The sequence below is a fragment of the Giraffa tippelskirchi genome, chromosome 10, assembly GCF_054371585.1.
Source record: "Giraffa tippelskirchi isolate mGirTip1 chromosome 10, T2T-mGirTip1v1.2.pri, whole genome shotgun sequence".
NCBI classification, from domain to species: domain Eukaryota; kingdom Metazoa; phylum Chordata; class Mammalia; order Artiodactyla; family Giraffidae; genus Giraffa; species Giraffa tippelskirchi.
In genome coordinates this window covers 88,537,583-88,553,443 of record NC_137284.1, presented here as the reverse complement: position 1 = coordinate 88,553,443, position 15,861 = coordinate 88,537,583, and the positions used below count along the sequence as shown (strand labels likewise).

At 36.3% G+C, this 15,861-nt stretch overlaps 1 protein-coding gene and 1 long non-coding RNA gene across 5 annotated transcripts in view; one reads left to right on the top strand and one right to left on the bottom strand.

The window, feature by feature from the left end:
* The window catches only part of LOC145524124 (uncharacterized), a 36,771-nt gene extending 34,245 nt beyond the window's left edge, over positions 1 to 2,526 (top strand). The window contains exon 2 of the long non-coding RNA XR_014067216.1: positions 1,948 to 2,526. This is a non-coding gene — a long non-coding RNA (uncharacterized LOC145524124). The remainder of the gene's footprint in view (positions 1 to 1,947) is intronic.
* Positions 1 to 15,861, bottom strand: part of MAGI2 (membrane associated guanylate kinase, WW and PDZ domain containing 2) — a 1,446,920-nt gene that overhangs the window by 850,325 nt on the left and 580,734 nt on the right. The gene's annotated exons all lie outside the window — the stretch shown is intronic.

The following is a 15,861-nucleotide window of genomic DNA, read 5'->3' as shown; positions in this document are numbered from 1 at the left end:
GAAAAGACCCTGATGCTGGGAAAGATTGAGGGCAGGAGGAGAAGGGGACGACAGAGGATGAGATGGTTGGATGGCATCACCGACTCAATGGACATGGGTTTGGGTATACTCCGGGAGTTGGTGATGGACAGGAAGGCCTGGCGTGCTGCGGTTCATGGGGTCGCAAAGTGTCAGACAGGACTGAGTGACTGAACTGAACTGAGAGGCTGCTACTTTAAATGCTCCTATTTCTACATGTGAATTGCTGAACACGCCATTTAGAGGGAACAGCTAAGACCTGGTGAAAATAAGTGTTATGTATAATATTCATGGGAGTAGAAGAGTTAAAAGGGTTGGTGAATTTAATAAAGTGACCTAACATCATTTATTTTCCCAATCTCAACTTCATTTTCCCCTTATTATACAAATTATTCTTGTAGTAAAGAGAGAAAGAGAAAATACTCTGATATGTGTGTGCATGTGTACGTGAATCTCCGTATGGCCTGCTTAGTTGATAGTCAGAGAATTTCGATTTGCTCTTGTTAGATAAGATAGAATAGCTTCATCCTTGCTAATTATTAGAGTATGACTTTGAATTCTTTGCTCACCTTTTTTAAAATTGTACTCTTTTGTGGTTATTATTCCCATTTATACCTTCTTGGAAGATCTGTTAATGAAAAATCTCAGGCTGAGAAACTATATTTTATTACATGTGAAGCAATGTACTATCAGGCATTTAACTTTCAAAACATTAAAATTTGTTATCTTTATCTAAATCTATAGATGAATATAGATAGATAGATAAGGCATTAATGGTAAAATGTCTACAACTGCTCAAACTAGAATTGTAAATCACTATTCTATTTCTTCAGTTTTCCCATACATCTGAAGTATCATGATATAAATTTAGAGAAAAATCATCTTTAGATCAAGCCAGGCTGCCACAGACATGTGTATTCAGATCATATTGCTTTGAACTTCAGAACTGATTTTATAGTTCACAAACTGTCGGCCGCCTTTATTGTAGGGATATATAAAATGATTTCCTATATCAGCTAGTGTTTCCTTCAGGTGGACTCATGGGAGAAATTTCTCATAGGTTGGAGAATCGGGAAACATCTCTTGTTTTTATCTTTTGGAGATTGCGACTCTTGTAACAGAATTTGTCTTTTTCATTGCTTTTGTGGTTAAGAAGTTCAGAGTCAAATTTACAACCTATCCTCAGTACTTGGCAACGTCTTAAGGGTATGAAATTTATATCTTAACTGTTTTTTTAAAGATTTATCTAGAAATATGTTCCATATCCCACTTCTCTTATATACTCATTTTAAACAAAGTAACTTGTGCACTTTTGTTATATATCATAAATCATTTATTGAAAATGAGACAGCTAAAAATAATTTTTAAAGATTTGTGTGTTTGTGTGTGAGACAGAGACACACAGAGAGAGACAGTGTATGTGTGTATAAATTGGTTTGAGTCATATGCAACATTTCTCTACTTTCTTTTCATACCTGAATCATCTACCACTTACACATCTATTGTGAAGATATCAAGAACATCCTATACTATCTAGCTCCTGTTCCCCATTAAACAATACATGAAAGATCTTTATCATCTAAATGGGCATCTATTATACATACAAAATTTCTTTAAGCTTTCTAGTAATAAGAATTGTCATATAGACAGGTAAGCTATAAATGTCAAAGATTACATACTTTCAGAGTTTAGAGTAAAAACAAGAGCTTTATAATATAATGGTACACAACAGGAGAAGGATTATAAAGTAACATATCAAAAACGACAGAATTACCTCTGTCCGTTTCCAAGGCAAACCATTCAATATCACGGTAATAAAACTCTATACCCTGACCAGTAATGCTGAAGAAATTGAAGTTGAATGGTTTTATGAAGACCTACAATATCTTTTAGAACTAAGACCCAAAAAAGATGTCCTTTTCATTATAGGGACTCGAATGCAAAAGTAGGAAGTCAAGAAACACCTGGAGTAACAGGCAAATTTGGCCTTGGAGTACAGAATGAAGCAGGGCAAAGGCTAACAGAGTTTTGCCAAGAGAACGCACTGGTCATAGCAAACACTCTCTTCAAACAACACAAGAGAAGACTCTACACATGGACATCACCAGATGGCCAACACCGATATCAGATTGATTATTTTCTTTGCAGCCAAAGATGGAGAAGCTCTATACAGTCAGCAAAAACAAGACCGGGACCTTACTGTGGCTCAGATCATGAATTCCTTATTGCCAAATTCAGACCTAAATTGAAGAAAGTGGGGAAAACCACTAGACCATTCAGGTATGACCTAAATCAAATCCTTATGATTATACAGTGGAAGTGAGAAATAGATTTAAGGGACTAGATCTGATAGACAGAGCGCCTGATGAACTATGGACAGAGGTTCGTGACATTGTACAGGAGGCAGTGATCAAGACCATCCCCAAGAAAAAGAAATGCAAAAAAGCAAAATGGCTGTCTGAGGAGGCCTTACAAATAGCTGTGAAAAGAAGAGAAGCAAAAAACAAAGGAGAAAAGGAAACATATACCCATTTGAATGCAGAGTTCCAAAAAAAGAGCAAGGAGAGATAAGAAAGCCTTCCTCAGTGATCAATGTAAAGAAATAGAGGAAAACAACAGAATGGGAAAGACTAGAGATCTCTTCAAGAAAATTAGAGATATCAAGGAAACATTTCATGCAAAGATGGGCTCAATAAAGGACAGAAATGGTATGGACCTAACAGAAGCAGAAGATATTAAGAAGAGATGGCAAGAATACACAGAAGAACTGTACAAAAAAGATCTTCATGATCCAGATAATCACGATGGTGTGATCACTCACCTAGAGCCAGACATCCTGGAATGTGAGATCAAGTGGGCCTTTGGAAGCATCACTATGAACAAAGCTAGTGGAGGTGATGGAATTCCAGTTGAGCTATTTCAAATCCTAAAAGATGATGCTGTGAAAGTGCTACACTCAATATGTCAGCAAATTTGGAAAACTCAGCAGCGGCCATAGGACTGGAAAAGGTCAGTTTTCATTCCAATCCCACAGAAAGGCAATGCCAAAGAATGTTCAAACTACTGCACAATTACACTCATCTCACACACTAGTAAAGTAATCCTCCAAGTTCTAAAAGCCAGGCTTCAGCAATACGTTAACTGTGAACTTCCAGATGTTCAAGCTGGGTTTAGAAAAGGCAGAGGAACCAGAGATCAAATTGCCAACATACTCTGGATCATCATAAAAGCAAGAGAGTTCAGATATACATCTATTTCTGCTTTATTGACTAAACCAAAACCTTTGACTGTGTGGATCACAATAAACTGTGGAAAATTCTGAAAGAAATGGGAATACCAGACCACCTGACATGCCTCTAGAGAAATCTGTATGCAGGTCTGGAAGCAACAGTTAGAACTGGACATGGAACAACAGACTGATTCCAAATCGTAAAAGGAGTACGTCAAGGCTGTATACTGTCACCCTGCTAATTTAACTTATATGCAGAGTACATAATGAGAAATGCTGGGCTGGAAGAAGCACAAGCTGGAATCAAGATTGCCGGGAGAAATATCAATAACCTCAGATATGCAGACCATTCTTATGACACCACCCTTATGACAGAATGTGAAGAAGAACTAAAGAGCCTCTTGATGAAAATGAAAGAAGAGAGTGAAAAAGTTGGCTTAAAGCTCAGCATTCAGAAAACTAAGATCATGGCATCTGGTCCCATTACTTCATGGCAAATAGATGGGGAAACAGTGGAAACAGTGGCTGACTATTTTTTGGGGCTCCAAAATCACTGCATATAGTGATTGCAGCCATAAAATTAAAAGACGCTTACTTCTTGGAAGGAAAGTTATGACCAACCTAGACGAATATTAAAAAGCAGAGACATTACTTTGTCAACAAAGGTCCGTCTAGTCCAGGCTATGGTTTTTCTAGTAGTCATGTATGGATGTGAGAGTTGGACTATAAAGAAAGCTGAGCGCCATAGAACTGATGCTTTTGAACTGTGGTGTTGGAGAAGACTCTTGAGAGTCCCTTGAACTGCAAGGAGATCCAACCAGTCCATCCTAAAGGAGATCAGTCCCGGGTGTTCATTTGAAGGACTGATGTTGAAGCTGAAACTCCAATTCTTTGGCCACCTGATATGAACAGCTGCAAAGAGTTGACTCATTGGAAAAGACCCTGATGCTGGGAAAGATTGAAGGCAGGAGGAGAAGGGGACGACAGAGGATGAGATGGTTGGATGGCATCACCGACTCAATGGACATGGGTTTGGGTAAACTCCGGGAGTTGGTGATGGACAGGGAGGCCTGGCGTGCTGCAGTTCATGGGGTCACAAAGTGTCGGATACGAATGAGCGACTAAACTGAACTGATTATGAGCACGCTGCTTCGTTAGCAGTAAAGGGATGTGGAATAGTCACATAAGAAGCATATATTAGTCTGTTAGGAGGGGTGCTATAACAAAATGACACAGACTAGGTGGCTTGCTGCTGCTGCTGCTGCTGCTAAGTTGCTTCAGTCATGTCTGACTGTTAGCGACCCCATAGACTGCAGCCCACCAGGCTCCGCCGTCCATGGGATTTTCCAGGCAAGAGTACTGGAGTGGGGTGCCATTGCCTTCTCCGTTAGGTGGCTTAAACAATAGAAATTTTTTTCCTCACAGTTAATGGAGGTTTAACATTCAGATCAAGGTGTCTGCAGGTTTGGGGTCTTCTGAGGCATATAAGGGAAGAATCTGTTCCATGCCTCTTTCTTTGGCGTATAGATGTCCGCTGCTATCTGCTCCTGTGTTCCCTCATGGTCATGCCTCTGTGCACAAGCCGCTGTGATGTCTCTCTATGTGTCCTGACACTAGTCAGGACACCAGTTTGGATTAGGGCCCACGCCTATAGCCTCCTCTAAACTTAATCACCTCTTTAATGGGACCTTCTCCAAATACAGTCACTTTCTGAGGTGCTGGGCATTTAGGCCTTCAATGTATGAATTTTGGAGGGACACAGTGCAGCCCAGAACAGAAATCTATAATATGAGGAAGTGGTGATGTTGGGGTGAGAGAATTTCATAATTCAAGGACAGCTGGAAGCAAAGTCATTTCAAGATGGCATTGTACACTTATGTATACCGTGATATAAGTGTATATAATATTTAGAGTTGTCATTACTAACATTAAATTTAGTATGATCTAAATATTAGGGAATTCCCTGGCAGTCCAATGGTGAGGACTCCACACCTTCACTGCCGAGGGCCCAGATTCAATCCTTGGTCAGGGAACTAAGATCGCACAATATGTGGGATGTAGTCAAAAGAAATATTTGCTTAATTTTTTTAAAAATTAAAAAATATATTAAAAGCATAAATGAAATAGACAAAATCAAGCATGATCCCAAGGTAAGATAATAATTACTAATTATTAATAATAGTTATTCCTTTGACTAGTTAATTAAAATAATAAACTTATTTTAAATAATAATAAAATATGAGATCAAGTGTGAATACCAGTAAATATATTCCAGTCTTTGGGGAACAGGAAATTGTACAAGATTTTTGTGGTTCCTATGTAAGAGAACAGTAGTTCTTTTACTAAAGTAAAATAATAATAATAGTTCCTATACTAAAATAATAGTATAATGACCTATTATGATATTTCATGATTATTTTAATAAAATAAATTAATATAATTTGTTAAATATTGTATTGAGATACTACAAGAGTTTCCTTTATTCCTTATAGAGGGATAGCTTGCCATTTTCAATTTTCTTTCTCAAATGTGAATACAGTACTAATTGAAAAATAAGAAGATTGAATGCTATAAATAAAGATAGTATTAGAATAGGACTTGATTAGGAATAAGAAAGATTTTTTTTTTTTTGGTCAGGCCATAGACTTGTGGAATCTTCATTCCCTGACCCGGGATTTAACCTGTGCCTCCTGCAATAGAAGCAGAGATTCCTAACCACTGGACCACCAGGGAATTCCCAGAAAAGAAATTTTTCCTATGAGATATATTCCTCATTTGTAAGGTCTTGGTCAAGCTACATAACTCCTCTGAATCTCTCTTTCCTTAGTTATAAAATGAGGAGAATACCATGTGACGTGTTTATGAGTAGTTTCCATTCAATCATTCAACATACAGTCATATACGCCTGCTACGTACCACTGTTTTAGGCAATGAAGATAGAGAACGAAGGGAAACAATCATGGTTTCCACGGAGTACATTATGGTGGGAGAAACAGACAATAATGACAATAATAAAAGAAACATGCACCTCCATGTTTTTATAACAACTTAATAAGTATGAGAAAGAAAAATAAAGCATAGTAAGGGAATTGAGGATGAGGTGCTATCCAAGAAACAGAGTAAATGAAAACATATGTGTTAAATGCACAACGGAACAACAAACTGCAGAAACAAGCATATTGTATTTACTACCAATTTTGGTCCAATTTAAAATACCTGCCAAAATTTAATATTTTTAAAGCAAATATTTGAAACTTTCATATAAAAATAGTATATGTTTTTAATTAAATGTATAGAACTACTTACAATAGTTTTTTTTTTTACTATCTAGAATTAATATCAGTTTTTCTGTCTATTTGGGAATCTGACATGCTATTCAATTCATTTAGAATAAAGATGTACTAGTCTATTTTTTAAATGTTTAAACATTTTCGTATGTTAATCTGACAATGATAGATTCTGATTATATTTTTTTTCTAAAGAAAAAAGAAGGCAAGGGAAATTCTGTAGTTCATGTTTTTACTGTATTTAAATTTGGAGTAATGAATAGTTCAAATGAAGATGAAAATAAAATCACAGTTTGACAACTACAATATATACATTAAATTGGCCATATCTATTGATATTATTTTTTACACTTTAGGAGCATTTGTAATGGGTAAGATTTTTTTTTTAAAGAACTGACCATTTATTGAAAAGTTGCTTTTGTATTTGATCCTATTGTGACTGCATAACAAAGATTTAAAAATGTTAATTTCCGTGGTTTTGCTTCGATGGAAACAGAATAAGTTTTCTCAGGTTACAACAAGTTTAAGGTTCCATTAATGATAGTAAAGAAATAGTCTTGATGTAATAAAAAGATGAAGAAAGAACATATTTTAACCATTTTTGTAATGTTATTCAAAGGTTTCTAAATGTCTATAGCAATAGGATAGTATTTTCTATTGGTATCTTTTTATTTTTTATTTTTATTTTTTTCAAGTGGGAGACATTTGATTATACTGTGAAAAGAATAATAATTTAGCTCACCTTTGGTTCTTTCAAGGACTGTATAGGACAGCAATTTTACTATTAAATCATGTATTTTCAAATTGTTTTTTGTTGTTGCTCTTCTAAAACTGGATTTTGTTTGTTTGTGTGGGTGGTATTTTCTTTTTCTTGCCTTCCCTGTTTTTTATCATCTATCTTCCACAGTTTTGTTTAATAGTTTTAAAAGACATTTTCCAAAGTTTCACAGACATATGCTCAACATATATAATTAACTTCTTTCCAGTAGGAAAATACAATGACAATATAAGGGTAGGTATACACTACTAAAAAGTTGTTCCCCTCCTACTGCCTGTTTTTTAACAAGAAAATATGCCTGAAGTGTTCAGTGAACAAGAACAAAAGCAATTAAAATCTGAGATCTTATATTGAGGAATGCAAATGCTAAGTTTTCCTTTAACTTTGTGAGTCAAGTTAAGTTATGAGTTTACTGTGCAAGCACCTAGAAAATTAGAAGTGCTTTCATATTATCTGAACTATTTTCCAAATAGAGTTACTTTCAACTACTATAACGTGTGGGTATTACTCAAGTCAATATAAAGTATTATTTATTTATTTATCTTGCTGTTCAAATAACTTACTATTGCAGATCCATGAAAACTATATAATACCAAGGCAATTTCATTTCTTTTTTAGGGACTGGAGAAAGCAGGTCAACTCACAAAATGTGTCTTGTTAATCAGAATTTTCAATTTAAGACTTAAATAGTATAGGCAATTTACAAGGGTCAACATAAGGGCCTTATTAAAAATAAACAAGCCCACAGCACTTAAATTACCACTGTAATTGTAGAATGAAACTGGTGTCACATGAGTAGAATAATTGAATTGGGATTGAAAACTTTGGGTTGCCAGTCTTGAGAAATCAGTTTGAAATACACAAAACTTTATGAGCGAATTATCTTAATAGCAAATTAAAGAAATCTTTTTAGGTGACAGAGGAGTTGTACAGTGAATGAAAAGGAGGAAACGTAGAAGAATTGGACTGTAATATATCAAAAGAGGAATATAATACGTTGCTTCTTAAGCTTCCAGTCTATCTTAAAATTTGGAAAACTTTCCAGTGGCAATTTAGGAGTCAAATCCAACCAGCGCTCCCTCCAAATAGTCATCAGTACTGCTTAATAATTTCTTTGTTATTGTCATCTTCTCTGTGTCTTATATTCATCAACACCCCCCCACACACAGAGACATTTAAAATGCATTGTAAATGATACTTTAGTAAGCCTGAATTCTAATGGAAGATTCTCATATTAGTCTTTTCATTTTCCAATGACTATCTTAAATAAAGGAACTAAATTCAACTGTGTACTATCATGTATAGCATAGGCCTTTGACTATTGATAAACACATTTAAATAAAGTAAAATTAAGATGTCTGTTGAATGTGCACATCTCTCAATGTGACTATGTAAAGAAATACACAGTAATGAAAATTAAATTATATATAAAATTGTAATCAACAGAAGATAAAAGTGATTTAGGATGTTCAACATAAACCTACTGTCTTTTCATTTTTAGCTAATTCAATCTTATGTACTAATCTGAAGGTTCTTCTCTTCAATCTTGCTAGATCATCATTTACCCTTTCTGAAAATAATGCTTGTATATGTTAGTCAACATGTACTGAAGATTTACTATCTATAAAGTATCAGTTCTGCTATTAGCCACTTTGGTTTTTATATTTGTTGTTTAGTCACTAAGTTGTGTTTGAATCTTTTGTGACCCCATGGACTATAGCCTGCCAGGTTCCTCTGTCCATGGGATTTCCCAGGCAAGAATACTGGAGTGGGTAGCCATTTCTTTCTCCGGGGGATCTTCCTAACCCAGGGACTGAGCCCACATCTCCTGCATTGGAAACCACAATTACAGAAAACTAAACAAACTGATGACTTAGATCACAGACTTGTCTAACTCAATGAAACTATGAGCCATGCCCTGTAGGGCCATCCAAGATGGGCGGGTCATGGTGGAGAGTTCTGACAAAATGTGGTCCACTGGAGAAGGGAATGGAAAACCACTTCAGTATTCTTCCCCTGAGAACCCTATGAACAATATGAAAAGGCAAAAAGATATGACACTGAAAGATGAACTCATCAGGTCAGTAGGTTCCCAATATACTACTGGAGAAGAGTGGAGAAATAACTCCAGAAAGAATGAAGAGACAGAGCCAAAGGAAAAAAAAAAAAAAAAAAAATGCCCAGTTGTGGATGTGACAAGGTGATGGAAGCGAAGTCCAATGCTGTAAAGAACAATATTGCATAGGAACCTGGAATGTCAGGTCCATGAATCAAAGTAAATTGGAAGTGGTCAAACTGGAGATGGCAAAAGTGAACATCGACATTTTAGGAATCAGTTAACTAAAATTGGAATGGGTGAATTTAATTCAGAGGACCATTATATCTACTACTGTGGGCAAGAAACCCTTAGAAGAAATGGAGTAGCCCTCATCATCAACAAGAGTCTGAAATGCAGCACTTGGGTGCAATCTCAAAAATGACAGAATGATCTCTGTTCATTTCCAAGGCAAAGTATTCAGTATCACAGTAATCCAAGTCTATGCCCCAACCACTAAGGGAGAAGAAGCTGAAGTTGAACTTGTAGATCTTGAAGACCTGCAAGACCTTCTAGAACTAACAACAAAAAAAGATGTCCTTTTTTTCTTAGGGGACTGGAATGCAAAAGTAGGAAGTCAAGAGATACCAGGAGTAACAGGCAAGTTTAGCTTTGGAGTACAAAATGAAGCAGGACAAAGGCTAACAGAGTCTTGCCAAGAGAGTTCAGGCAAAATATCTGCCAGAGGTTTGCACTGATCAGCGCAAATACCATCTTCTAACAACACATGAGATGACTCTACATATGGACATCACCAGATGGTCAATACTTAAATCACATTGATTATATTATTTGCAACAGAAGATGGAAAAGTTCTATACAGTCACCAAAACAAGACCAGGAGCTGACTGTGGCTCATATCATAAACACTTGAAATTCACACTTACTGAAAAAAGCAGGAAAACACCCAGGCCATTCACGTATGACTTAAATCAAATCCTTTATGATTATACAGTGGAAGTGACAAATTGATCCAAAGGGTTAGATCTGATAGAATGCTTGAAGAACTATGGAAGGAGGTTTGTAACACTGTACAGAGGGCGGTGATCAAAGTACCCTCAAGAAGAAGAAAAGCAAAAAAGGCAAAATGATTGTCTAAAGAGGCATTACAAAATAGCTGAGAGAAGAGAAGCAAAAGACAAAGGAGAAATGGAAAGATATATCCATCTGAATGCAGAGTTCCAAATAATAGCAAGGAGAGATAAGAAAGCCTTCCTCAGTGATCAATGCAAAGAAATAGAGGAAAACAATAGAATGGGAAAGACTATAGAGATGTCTTCAAGAAAATTAGAGATACCAAGGGAACATTTCATGCAAAGATGCCCAAAATGACAGAAACAGTATGGACCTAACAGAAGCAGAAGATATTAAGGAGAGGTGGCAAGAATACACATAAGAACTATACAAAAAAGATCTTCATGACCCAGATAACCATGTTGGTGGGATCACTCACCTAGAGCCTGACATCTTGTAATACCAACAAAGCTAGTGGAGGTGATTGAATTCCAGTTGAGTTATTTCAAATCCTAAAACATGATGCTGTGAAAGTGCTACACTCAATATGCCAGCAAATTTGGAAAACTCAACAGTGGCCAGAGGACTGGAAATGGTCAGTTTCATTTCAATCCCAAAGAAGGGCAATGCCAAAGAATGTTCAAACTACCGCACAATTGCACTCATCTCACATGCTAGCAAAGTAATGCTCAATTTTCTCCAAGGGAGACTTCAACAGTATGTGAACAGAGAACTTCCAGATGTTGAAGCTGGATTTAGAAAAGGCAGAGGAACCAGAAATCAAATTGCCAACGTCCATTCAGTTCAGTCACTCAGTCATGTTTAACTCTTTGCAACCCCATGGACAGCAGCATGCCAGGCTTCCCTGTCCATTGCCAACTCCCAGAGCTTGCTCAAACTCACTTCCATAGAGATAGTGATGCCATCCAACCATCTCGTGCTCTGTCAGCTCCTTCTCCTTCTGCCTTCAATCTTTCACAGCATCAGGGTCCTTTCCAATGAATCAGTTCTTCACATCAGGTGGCCAAAGTATTGAAGCTTCAGCTTCAGCATCAGTGCTTCCAATGAATATTCTGGACTGATTTCCTTTAGAATTGAATGCTTTGATCTCTTTGCAGTCCAAGGGACACTCAAGAGTCTTCTCCAACACCACAGTTCAAAAGCATCAATATTTTGGCACTCAGCTTTCTTTATAGTCCAAATCTCACATCCATACATTACTACTGGAAAAGCCAAGGCTTTGACTAGGCGGACTTTTGTTGGCAAAGTAATGTCTCTGATTTTTAGTATGCTGTCCAGATTGGTCATAGCTTTTCTTCCAAGGAGCAAGAGTCTTTTAATTTCATGGCTGCAGTCACCATCTGCAGTGATTCTGGAGGCCAAGAAAATAAAATCTCTCACTGTTTCCACAGTTTCCCCATCTATTTGCCCTGAAGTGATGGGACCAGATGCCATGATCTTAGTTTCCTGAATGTTGAGTTTTAAGTCAACTTTTTCACTCTCCTCTTTCACTTTCATCAAGAGCCTCTTTAGTTCTTCTTCACTTTCTGCCATAAGGGTGGTGTCATTACCATATCTCCGAATATGATATTTCTCTCAGCAATCTTCATTCCAGCTTGTGCTACATCCAGTCTAGCATTTCACATGATGTACTCTGCATATAAGTTAAATGAGCATGGTGACAATACACTGCCTTGACATACTCCTTTCCCAATTTGGAACCAGTATGTTGTTCCATATCCAGTTCAAACTGTTGCTTCTTGACCTGCATATAGATTTCTCAGGAGGCAGGTAAGGTGGTCTGGTATTCCCATTTCTTTCAGAATTTTCCACAGTTTGCTGTGATCCACACAGTCAAAGGCTTTAGCATATCTAATAAGGCAGAAGTAGATGCTTTCCTGGAACTCTCTTGCTTTTTCTATGATCCAATGAATGTTGCAAATTTGATCTCTGATTCCTCTGCCTTTTCTAAATCCAACTTCAAGATCTGGAAGTTCACGTTTCATGTACTGTTGAAGCCTGGCTTGAGGAATTTTGAGCATTACTTTGCTAGCATGTGAGATGAGTGCAATTGTGTCACAATTTGAACATTCCTTAGTATTGCCTTTCTTTGGGATTGGAATGAAAAGTGAGCTTTTCCTGTCTTGTGGCCACTGCTGAGTTTTCCAGATTTGCTGGCATATTGAGTGTAGCAATTTCACAGCATCATCTGTTAGGATCTGAAATAGCTCAACTGGAATTCTATTACCTCCACTAGCTTTTTTCGTAGCGATGCTTCTTACGGCCCACTTGACAATGCATTTCAGGATATCTGGCTGTAGGTGAATGATCACACCATTGTGTTTATCTGGGTCATGAAGATCTTTTTTGTACAGTTCTTCTGTGTATTCCTGCCACCTCTTCTTAATATCTTCTGCTTCTGTTAGGTTCATACTGTTTCTGTCCTTTATTGTGCCTATCTTTGCAGGTAAGGTTTCCTTGGTATCTCTAATTTTCTTGAAGTGATCTCTAGTCTTCGCCATTGCATTGTTTTCCTCTATTTCTTTGCATTGATCACTGAGGAAGGCTTTCTTATCTCTCCTTGCTATTCTTTGGAACTCTGCATTCAGATGGGTATATCTTTCCCTTTCTCCTTTGCCTTTCCTTTTCTCTTTTCTCGGCTATTTGTAAGGCCTGCTCAGACAACCATTTTGCCTTTCTTTTCCTTGAGGATGGTCTTGATCACTGCCTCCTGTACAATGTCACGAACCTCCACCCACAGTTCTTCTGGCACTCTATCAGATATAATCCCTTGAATCTATTTGTCACTTCTACTGTAATCATAAGGGATTTGATTTAGGTCATACCTGAATAACCTTTATTCAGAAGTTTCATTCATAACCTTTATTCAGAAGGTTACTACCTAATAGTCCCATGGAAATAGTAGCCACATTTCCTCTTTGTAATTTGAATACTGTATACCAGAAAAGGTTTTTGATAAATTGGATAAAGGTTTTCCACATTTCTCATTGATTTTAGGAAAAAGTATGGCAGACTTTAGAAAAAAGAGGGATAAAGTAATATTAAAGAGTGAAACATTTCTTATTTTTATCTGGATAATGATTTTACAGTATACTCTTTAATTTAAAGTAGAAGCCTTCCATTTCTTTTTTCTTTTTGGCTGTGCCGCGCCTGACCAGGAACTGAACTCACACCCTTAGAGTCCTAATCACTCGACAACCAGGGAATTCCCAGAACCCCCATTGGTCTCTCGTTTCTCACTAAGTTCTTTTGATTCTTTTTCCCCCCAAATCCAAAGCAAGAACTGAAGCCTGGAAAATACCCCTTTAATAGCAGCAATAACACCAATACAAAGTCCATAAATTATCAGACAAGCCACAATTTCATTATTAGACTTCATGCCATGTTGGGCTCCATCCAATGGCTAACATTTTCCATTCTTCTAAGTTCCTGTTGCCAAGAGTGGGTTAAGTTTTCATATACTGCTAGTTACTCTGAATATGAAATGTACCTAGACTTGGTTTTACAGGAAAGTGCAATCAGTTATTGATCTGTACCCCCCACCATATGTGTATTTTTGTTTATTTCTCCTTCCCAACTATTTCATTTACTATTTTTAAGACAAACACCTCTTCTAAAAACTGTTTGCTTTTCCTTCTGAAAAGTTATATAATATACATTTCATATCTTCATTTTATAGTAGGATAAATTGTTTTAATCGCCAAAATGTGATCAAGGGAGTCACATACTTTAAAAGAGCATTATAATTTTCCTGTAAAATTGATTCACGCTTGTGGTTATTTTTTACAACAGAACTTTAAAAGGAAGCGTCCATTTAGCTGCACTTGAATTGCTGACATTTTTAGGCTGTCATTACCTACAGAATGAGTGAACCAGTGTCTCAACATGAATGAGTTGTAAGTGACCTTTGAAAATGCTTTTTCAGAGTAAGGTTTTCTTTCTTTCTCTTTCTATTTTTTAAATAAAATAAACCTGGATTAGAAATATGGTAAATTCTAACTAAAGTTGCCTAAGGAATTTTCAGAAATGAAAAAAGCCAATCATCTTTCCTTGTATATCCCTTAGGTACAGGGATATTATAAATTAGTAAATTATATTTAATTGTGATTTGGGACTACTAAAATAGAAAAACAAAAATACTGTGTTTTTTTTTTTTTCCATTTTATATTCTACTAACATTCACTTAATACTGGATATATATATGTCATACATTTTTTTTTTAAAGTTTTGGAAATAAATATATAAAATCCAATCTCTCTTTTCAAGCAACTCTTAGTTTACTAAAAGTTATAAAATGTATAAATACAATTCAGTTCATGGTAATTGCAAACACAGTTGGAAATAAAGTAGTTCATTTGCCCTTGGAGGCCACCCTCTACCATTCTTCACTTTGTTATCTTAAAAGTCTGATCTATATAAATGATATTTATAATCTTTGACTTCCAATGGGTTTGACCAATGGGGAGCACTAGCATGCCTTCAAGAGATAAAAGAGAGCTATAAAGTTGGAGTATTTAGGAAGTATTTAGTCTCAGCTTTTTCCTCATGATGTCAACGTGGGCTTTAAGGTGTCCCCAAGCCAAAGCCTCAGTGTCTAACAAAATTTCTTCTTTACAAAGTGCTCTCTGTGTCTGGATACTGCTAACTGATCTCTTTCAGGTCTAGAGGTGGGAACTGGTAGAAGCACCATGGGAGCACCCCAGAGTTCTGCCATTTTCCTTCTAATTGCATTAAACCTTGACTAATATCAGAATTTGAGTGTGTCAGTTCTTCCCTATCAATACTTGGAAATGAATGCTTTGGGGAACAAAATAATCAGATCTAGCTATTAAGAACAATTCTGTTATCTTTGATTACGTATTATATAATAGTTAGAATGGAAATGATAGTTTTTGTTTCTTTAGTTCATAGCCAAACATCCTTTCATTCACTGTAAAAGAAACAATAATGCCCTATATTTTAAAGACATATAAATATTAAATTTTACAACTCCTGGATGGTAGGAGCATGATTCTTCACCTCTACTTCTCCATGCTTTTTTAAAAACTGAGATTATAATTAACATACCATAAAGTATATTCTTTTAAAGTACAGAGTGCACTGATTTTTTATATATTTACAAGTTTGGGCAATATCACCACTATGTAACTGCAGATGTTCTTTATCACTCCCAAAAGAAACCCCACACTTCTTAGCCTTCTCTCTCCAGTAGTCCTATCTTTCTTATCCCTAAGCAATCATCAATCAACTTTCCCTCTCTATAGATATGCTTATTCTAGAAATTTCATATAAATGGAATCTTAACAAGATGCCACCTTTTGTTTACGGCTGCTTGCATTTAGCAACATGTTTTCAAGGTTCATCCATGTTATAGCACGTGCCAATTCTTCATTCCTTTTCAATGTCAAGTAAAATTCCA